The sequence below is a fragment of the Chenopodium quinoa genome, unplaced genomic scaffold, assembly GCF_001683475.1.
Source record: "Chenopodium quinoa cultivar QQ74 unplaced genomic scaffold, ASM168347v1, whole genome shotgun sequence".
NCBI classification, from domain to species: Eukaryota; Viridiplantae; Streptophyta; class Magnoliopsida; order Caryophyllales; family Amaranthaceae; genus Chenopodium; species Chenopodium quinoa.
In genome coordinates this window covers 3,736,460-3,743,474 of record NW_018742418.1, presented here as the reverse complement: position 1 = coordinate 3,743,474, position 7,015 = coordinate 3,736,460, and positions in this window count along the sequence as shown.

Sequence of the window (7,015 nt, the reverse complement as noted above, 5' to 3'; positions counted from 1 at the left end):
CCTAACTTACGGTGCGGAAGCTGTTCTTCCAATAGAACACTACGAGTCGACTCTTCGAGTGATGCTATATGACGAAGAGGCAAACTGGGAAGCCATGCGCCTGGCATTAGACTCACTTCCTGAAAAGAGGGGCAATGCTGTCTTGCGCCATGAGATCTATCGCCTGAGAATGACTAGATCATACAATAAAAAAGTACACAGGCGTCCACTCAAAGTAGGGGACTTTGTACTTAGAAAAATGGAAGCAGTTGGTAGGGCTAATGAGTCTGGCAAACTATCTCCCAACTGGGAAGGACCCTACCGAATCTATGAGGAAGTCAGGAACAGTACCTACCGTCTGGAGACACCAGACGGACAACCGTTGCCTCGAACTTGGAATATAGATAATCTTAAGAAATATTTATTTTGAATGATGTAAATAGTCAAGAGCTACTTAATAAAAGTGCACTTGCTATTCAATTTGTACTAAGAGGGGTACACTTACTAACAAACAGTCGGCTACTCTCCATTGAGTTTTTCACTCTATCTTCAGAGGGGCATGCCGTCTGTACCTTTACAGTCGGCTACTCTCCATTGAGTATTTTACTCACAATACTTGGCTAAAAAGATTAGGGCCTGGCCGACCCTGTGCCTAACAGGCGGCTACCCTCCTTTTACTTAGCACCTACGTTCACCAAGAACTTACCAAGGCCACAGGCCGAATGATCAGACCAGGCGCCAAGCCAACTGATCAAATCTACAAAACTAATACGACCTGTCCCAACATCATAGCAGGCGTCCGACGGCATCCATCCGGATGAAATTCGTCGCAGAGAGCAGCTCCCTTTTGGGTGGAACATTGTTCTATAAACTAATTACACGGCACCTATACGACTGTCCCCAAGGGCAACCACGTAGCCGTTTTGAGACAAGGATAACTCTATCACTAACCAAACCAGTGGTAGCAGTTGACATCTGAGTCAGATGACCGCCTGTATTACTTGGGATAAATACAGGGGGTACCTATTGAGTTAATAGCCAACAAACATTGGCGAATCAAGGGGTCTAGCCGGCCTTCGCCGCCTGGTACCTCTACTTCTCAAACAAAAGTGACGGCGACTGAGTAACTCCAACGTTATCTCATAAGTCACTCCCTCAAATTTGGTATGGAACCTGAAAGATTTGAGTCGTCCGCCTGTTTTTAACAAACAGGGGCACTCAAACCCCTATTCCTACTAGGTAACCTATTGAGTTAATAGCCAACAAACATTGGCAAATCAAGGGGATCAGCCGTCCTCCGCCGCCTGGTACCTCTACTACTCAATCTAGACTGTGACGAAGACTAAGTAACTCCTATGTTAACTTAATAGTCACTCAAACTTAGTATGGAGCCTAAAAGGTATGAGTCGTCTGCCTGTTTTAACAAGCAGAGGCCCTCAATCACTACTCTTGCTCGGTTAAAAAATTATGAGTTAAAAGCCAACAACATTGGCAATAAAGGGAAACAACCGGTGCCCGCCGCTTGTTTTCTCTACTACTCAATTCCTTGACGACTAGGTAATACTTTATTTACTTGGTCAGACCACTTTCCTACTTGGTTAAAATTACAAAAAGACAGGCCCGCCTGCCTAAAAAGGATCCAGACAAAATAGTTCGAATACCGATTGGATAAATGGCCGACTGATCGCCTATCCTGGAAACAGACAACCAGTCGTCTAGGGGCATAGGCGGCGTACTAACTATCCGTACCTGTCTGCAACGTTCGGCCATGTAAAACAGTCGGTCTAGTAAACAATTGGATATTAGATATGGAATACTTAGACAAATTTGAAGCAAAACAAAAATTCATTAAAAATAAGCCGGTCATTAAAGACCAGCAAAATATTCAAAGCCCCGGCCCCCTGGCCGGGTAAATACAAAGCAAACGGCACGCAGGCCGTGGAAAGAATACATAAAGCTTAAGAAGGGGGAAGTTCAGTATTAGCAGCTGCCGCCTGGTCAACACTCTTCTTGCTGGACTCGGCTTCATCTGCATCCTTTTTTGATGCCTTACCCCCAAGCGGCACAAGCGCCACTACCGGCTCCTCCTCCTCCGACTCCTCCCCCAACGCCTCTTCTTCAGCAGCCGCCAGGATCTGTTGATTATATGCATCCGAGCACTGGCGATACGTTCTTTCCCAAGAGGCAAAGTCGGCACTGGGGAAGAGGCGGCCCCAGGTCATGCGCTGGATTTGAGCGGAGTCTTCCATTATCTCCCGGACCAGCTCTTTCTTCTCTTGCTCGGCCTTTTCCGAGAGCTCTTGGGTAAGACTCTTCTCCTGGGTCACCAGGCGTTCCTTTACGCTCGCCAAGGATTTCTCCATGGCTTCGTAAGAGTACATTTTCAGGCGAAGAGGTTTCAGCTCGGCCTGGAGATTTGTGATGGTCGCCTCCAGCTCGTCATTCTTCTTCTGGGCCGCCTCTAACTGAGCCCGAACAGCGGCGGTAGCCTGCGCCTGATAATAAAGAATATCAATGGTCAGTACTTCATTTTTGGCAATTTGAAACATTGCCTTATCACAGTCAGAGGCGGCCATAGCTTTTGCAGCCTTTACCTCTTTGTTTTTCCGATCAAGCGGCTTGCGAAGGCCGTTAACTCGGAGCAGGGCCTAAGTAAAAAAAAAACAGGCGTCAGTTTCCAAACAAAAAAGAAAACAGGCGTCCAGAAATTCAAATACTCAAAAATATGCTAAGTATACCTCAGCAAGGACCCCTGCAATCCCGTCAAGGTCAAGGGTGCCGACACCCCTGACCGCCTCCCTTTCAGCCGGAGGAACTGCCCTGATCATAGACTTGGCCATCTCTACCAAGTCAGGCTCCTGGGGGCCGGCTGCATCAAGCATAAACAAACGGATTAGACTTAGTAAAAAAGGAGCAAGTCTAAAATTTACAAGGACAACTTCATACCTCTAGGCGGCCCAGTTGGAGCTTTAGAAGAAGTGGCCGGCTGTTTCTCAGCCGCCACCTGTTTCCTGGCAGAACCAGGAGAGCTCCCAACAGTCGTCTTCCGGGCCTTGGGGTCCGGCTGTTGGGAAGATGAAGCTCTTGGAGCACCCGTCTAAAAAAGAAAAAAAAAAAGTCAGTATATGCATAAACACAACTCCAAAAAGAGGGTGAAAGATTCGGAGCTCACCAAGGGTGCCCCCTTCTTGGGGGAGTCGGTTGAAGCTTGTTGCATGATAGAGGCCCGCAACATGGCCGCCGCAGTCTTGGAGGCGGTGATTTTGCTCATGGCGTCAGCTGCAAAAACAAACAGCAAAGTTAATAAAAGATAAACAACAAATGTATGAAACAACAGAGTATTCGACAGGCCGACTACCTCTTGAGCACCGACTGCTGAGGCCGCAGGCGGCCAAAAAGTACTCGTCATAGAGCCACTTGAAGCTCGGGACGCAGTGCAGGGGTACTTGCTCTCGTACCCCTGAAGTAGAGTCGACCCTCGACTCTACTTTAAAGAGTCCTTTATCAAGGATCTCTTTCTTAGCCTTGGGGGGAACAGGCGGCATGCTACGGCCGCCTGCAAGAAGGGGCGGATTCCTGTTCCACCTATTGAAGCGCTTGTTCTGCTCAATGTCAGAATTCTCAATGATGAGGAAGGTGCTCCGCCAGTCCTTCCACTTGTTTGCTTTACCTCTCGTCATGAGGTAGCCCTTGTGGCTTGTCAATTGATACCAGCCGGTACCGCCTGTCTTAGGGGTCCGGCTGAGATAGTTCATATGGGCGAAAGCCTCGAAGCTCGGCTCCACCCCGTGCAGTTCGCACCCGGCCACATAGCCGAGTACGTTGACCCAAGAGTTTGGGGCTAACTGCCATAACCCCAACTCATACCCATCCAAAATCCGCTGAACAGCCGGATGTAATGGGAAGCGAAGCCCTGCCTTGATGGCCGTCTCGTAGCAGCCAAAGCAGGAGCTTTCGTAACTGGAACCAGCCGGCCAGACGACTGTGTCTTCTGGATCCGGCACAAACACTAGAAAATCGGGGCCCATGGTGTGGTTTGCAATAAAGCTCTCCACTTTCTCTTGCATGGCTGTGATTCGGCCCCGAGGTACCGTGCAGTAGTAGGGGGTATTTAGCTCTCGGTAAGAGGCGGATGGTTCCGCCCAATTGTCCCCCTTCTCAACTGCGTGAGAAAGTCTCGCCTCTTGCAGGCGGCTATTTTTCTCTTCTGTACCCAAAGAAGCATGGCCAGAAGAGCTTGACGAGGAATCGTCCTCGGACGAGTCTGAAGAGGACGACTCCTCCCCTCTCCCGGAGGGGCCCGCCTCCTCTCTTTGAAAAGGAGCAGATTTGTTAACTGTTAAATTGGAAGGGGTCACTATGACTCCCCCCACAAAATTGCCGGCATCCAGGCCGCCTTGTCTCACTTCAACATCTGGCGCCTGATCAGATGTTTCACTAATCGGCACCCTGTGGGAGGAGCCGTCTGAATTTGAGATCCTAGCTGTCTTTTTCGTTCTGGCCATCCTGCTCTGCATAGACAAAGATACAGTCGGACTTTGTATAAAGGGCAAAGATGGGTCCGGAAAAGGGCAGGCGGCACTCCTAGTCCTAGATTCAGCCGTCCCCGGTGACCGGCTGATCACTAACCTAGGTCGTGTCGTGTGCTTCCGTGGTGCCATTTCAGAAAATAAAAAGAAAATTAAGAGTAAGAGAACTGAGTTACCTGAACGAGTGACGGTTGATGAAGTTCTGAAAATCCTGTGCAGTCGGCTTGTCAGAACAGGCGGTAGGCAGAAAAAGTCCAAAATGTCAGAGCAAGTTCAGGGGTCCGAATGTTCTCAAATAGTTCTCAAAGTGTGAAAATGACTCAAGGCAACTCTCCCTTATATAGGCGAAGTGAGAAGGCGAAGGGTTACTTTCAGAATTCAAAATTTGGGCGGGATAATCTCTCGTCCTTTCGCCGACTGACACTTGTAGCTGGCCGTCGCCCGTTACAGTGCGACACCTGTCACAGGTAACGCGTGACCAATCACGTGCCACCTGTGAGGGGCAAATGATTAGGGGATTTTGCTCCTACCAATCGGAGTGCGCCACGTGGACCAATCAGGTCCTGCCAAGTGTCTCCTAGTTGGAACTGTCAGGGCTTGCCACGTGGCACGCGCTTATTCGTCCACCTTGGACCTGTTATGTCACGACATGTGGCATACTCCATGCCTAATGGAGAACCCGGCCACCCAGGCCCAACTTCCGAGGGAAGCCCAATCAGCCCTAGGTTTACCTAAACCTAGGATGGACACGTTTCCCAAGGTTATAAATACCTCCCTTAATCCTCATTAAGGGGACACGCGAAAAACATTACGGAACACATTAATAACCGGCTGATCTCGCTAACAAAGCAGATTACCTACATTAAACACTCTCACCTAGAGAGACCTTATTACTTTAATTTCCGCATTAATTACTCCTTAATCAGGTACTAACTTGACCGTTGGAGGCGGAGCTCACAGGAGTCTCCGTTATTTTGCAGGTACAGGCGTCCGGTTCCAGTCTCGGAATTGTAAATCTCCCGCAGGACATCAGAAAACCCCGAAACAACTAACATTTCACGGTTCAATTTATCCATTAATGTAGTAGGTTGGTTGTGGACGAGGTTGGCGATTCTATCGAAATAAAAGATATGATAAAACAATGAATAATGATTTAGGATTTAAATTATTAAAAATTTATCATTTGCCATTAAAGATTTTATATAACGGAAAAAAATATCATATTTACAATTTATTTATATTTAATAAATTCATTATAAATTATAGTAAAAAAAAATATTAAACTTTTGTAATTTTGTCTGAATTATTAAATACAATAAATCAAATAATTAAAAATCTTAGATGAAAAACCGTGCATTGCACGGGTTTCCTTCTAGTCTTTTATAAAGTCAATCAAAACACTTTATTTTTACTTACTACGGAGTAATGGAATATGTGTAGTATTACATTTGACTTTTTTCATTATTCACGTAATGATTTTGACTTGACTCTTTAACTTATTTATAAAATACAAATGTTGTTGTACGGACTACGGAGTATTATACTTCCTCCGTATTTTAAATATTGCACCACTTTTTTAACAAAATATCTCTGTTCACACTGTAGATAACTAATGTATTCTTATTTTTAACACTTGAATCCTCACTTGTTTACATTACATGAATAATTTTGTATTTTTACCTTTCTTTCTCTTCCTTTTCCTTACTATCAAAAAAAATGTCCAACCCCTATGGTGTATTAAAAGAACGGAGGAAGTATATTTTCGAATTTTTAATAATGTATGCTTTCATACTATTAATTTTCTTATAATTTTAACTAATATATAATTGAGAAAAAACAATGGTCAAAGTTATGTCTCGACATACGTGTTTATTCAAAGTGTCACACTTAAAAATACATAGAGGGAGTATATAAGAACATACTCCATATGTCAAAATCCAATTCGAGGAAAGTGCACCAAAACCTTTGAGTTTGTAAATGATCACTTGTTACTTAAGCTCTACCTCTTTTGCTCCTTCCACGTAGTATTTTTCCAGAGCTTGCAACAACCGTAGTTCTATAATTTTCCTTCTAATATTTTTTACTTTTCAATCGTAACATCATACAAAGTAATGCGCACTCTATATTTTTAAGGGGATGTGTTTAAGCTAGGGCAGTGACTTTTTTATGGCTATTTGCCTAAGTATCTCTATTATACGTATTGGACAAATCTTCCATAAACATTGCAATTTTTTTGCTTTACATTCACTTGTACTCATTGGAAACATAATTGACAGAAACAAATGCAAGTAAATACTATGTACATTTTTCATTAGTGGTAATTTCTTTTTACCAAGAAATGTATACCTTCTCTTCTCTTACTTTAAAAGTGTGGCATCTCCTGTATGGTTATGCTTGTATTTGGAATTTCATTATAAGTGAAAGTTACAATGGAGGAAAGAAGGAAAATCGCAAAGTTGATTATGAAAAATCAGTCCAAGTTTGAAGCAAATTTGTTGCAAAGATGT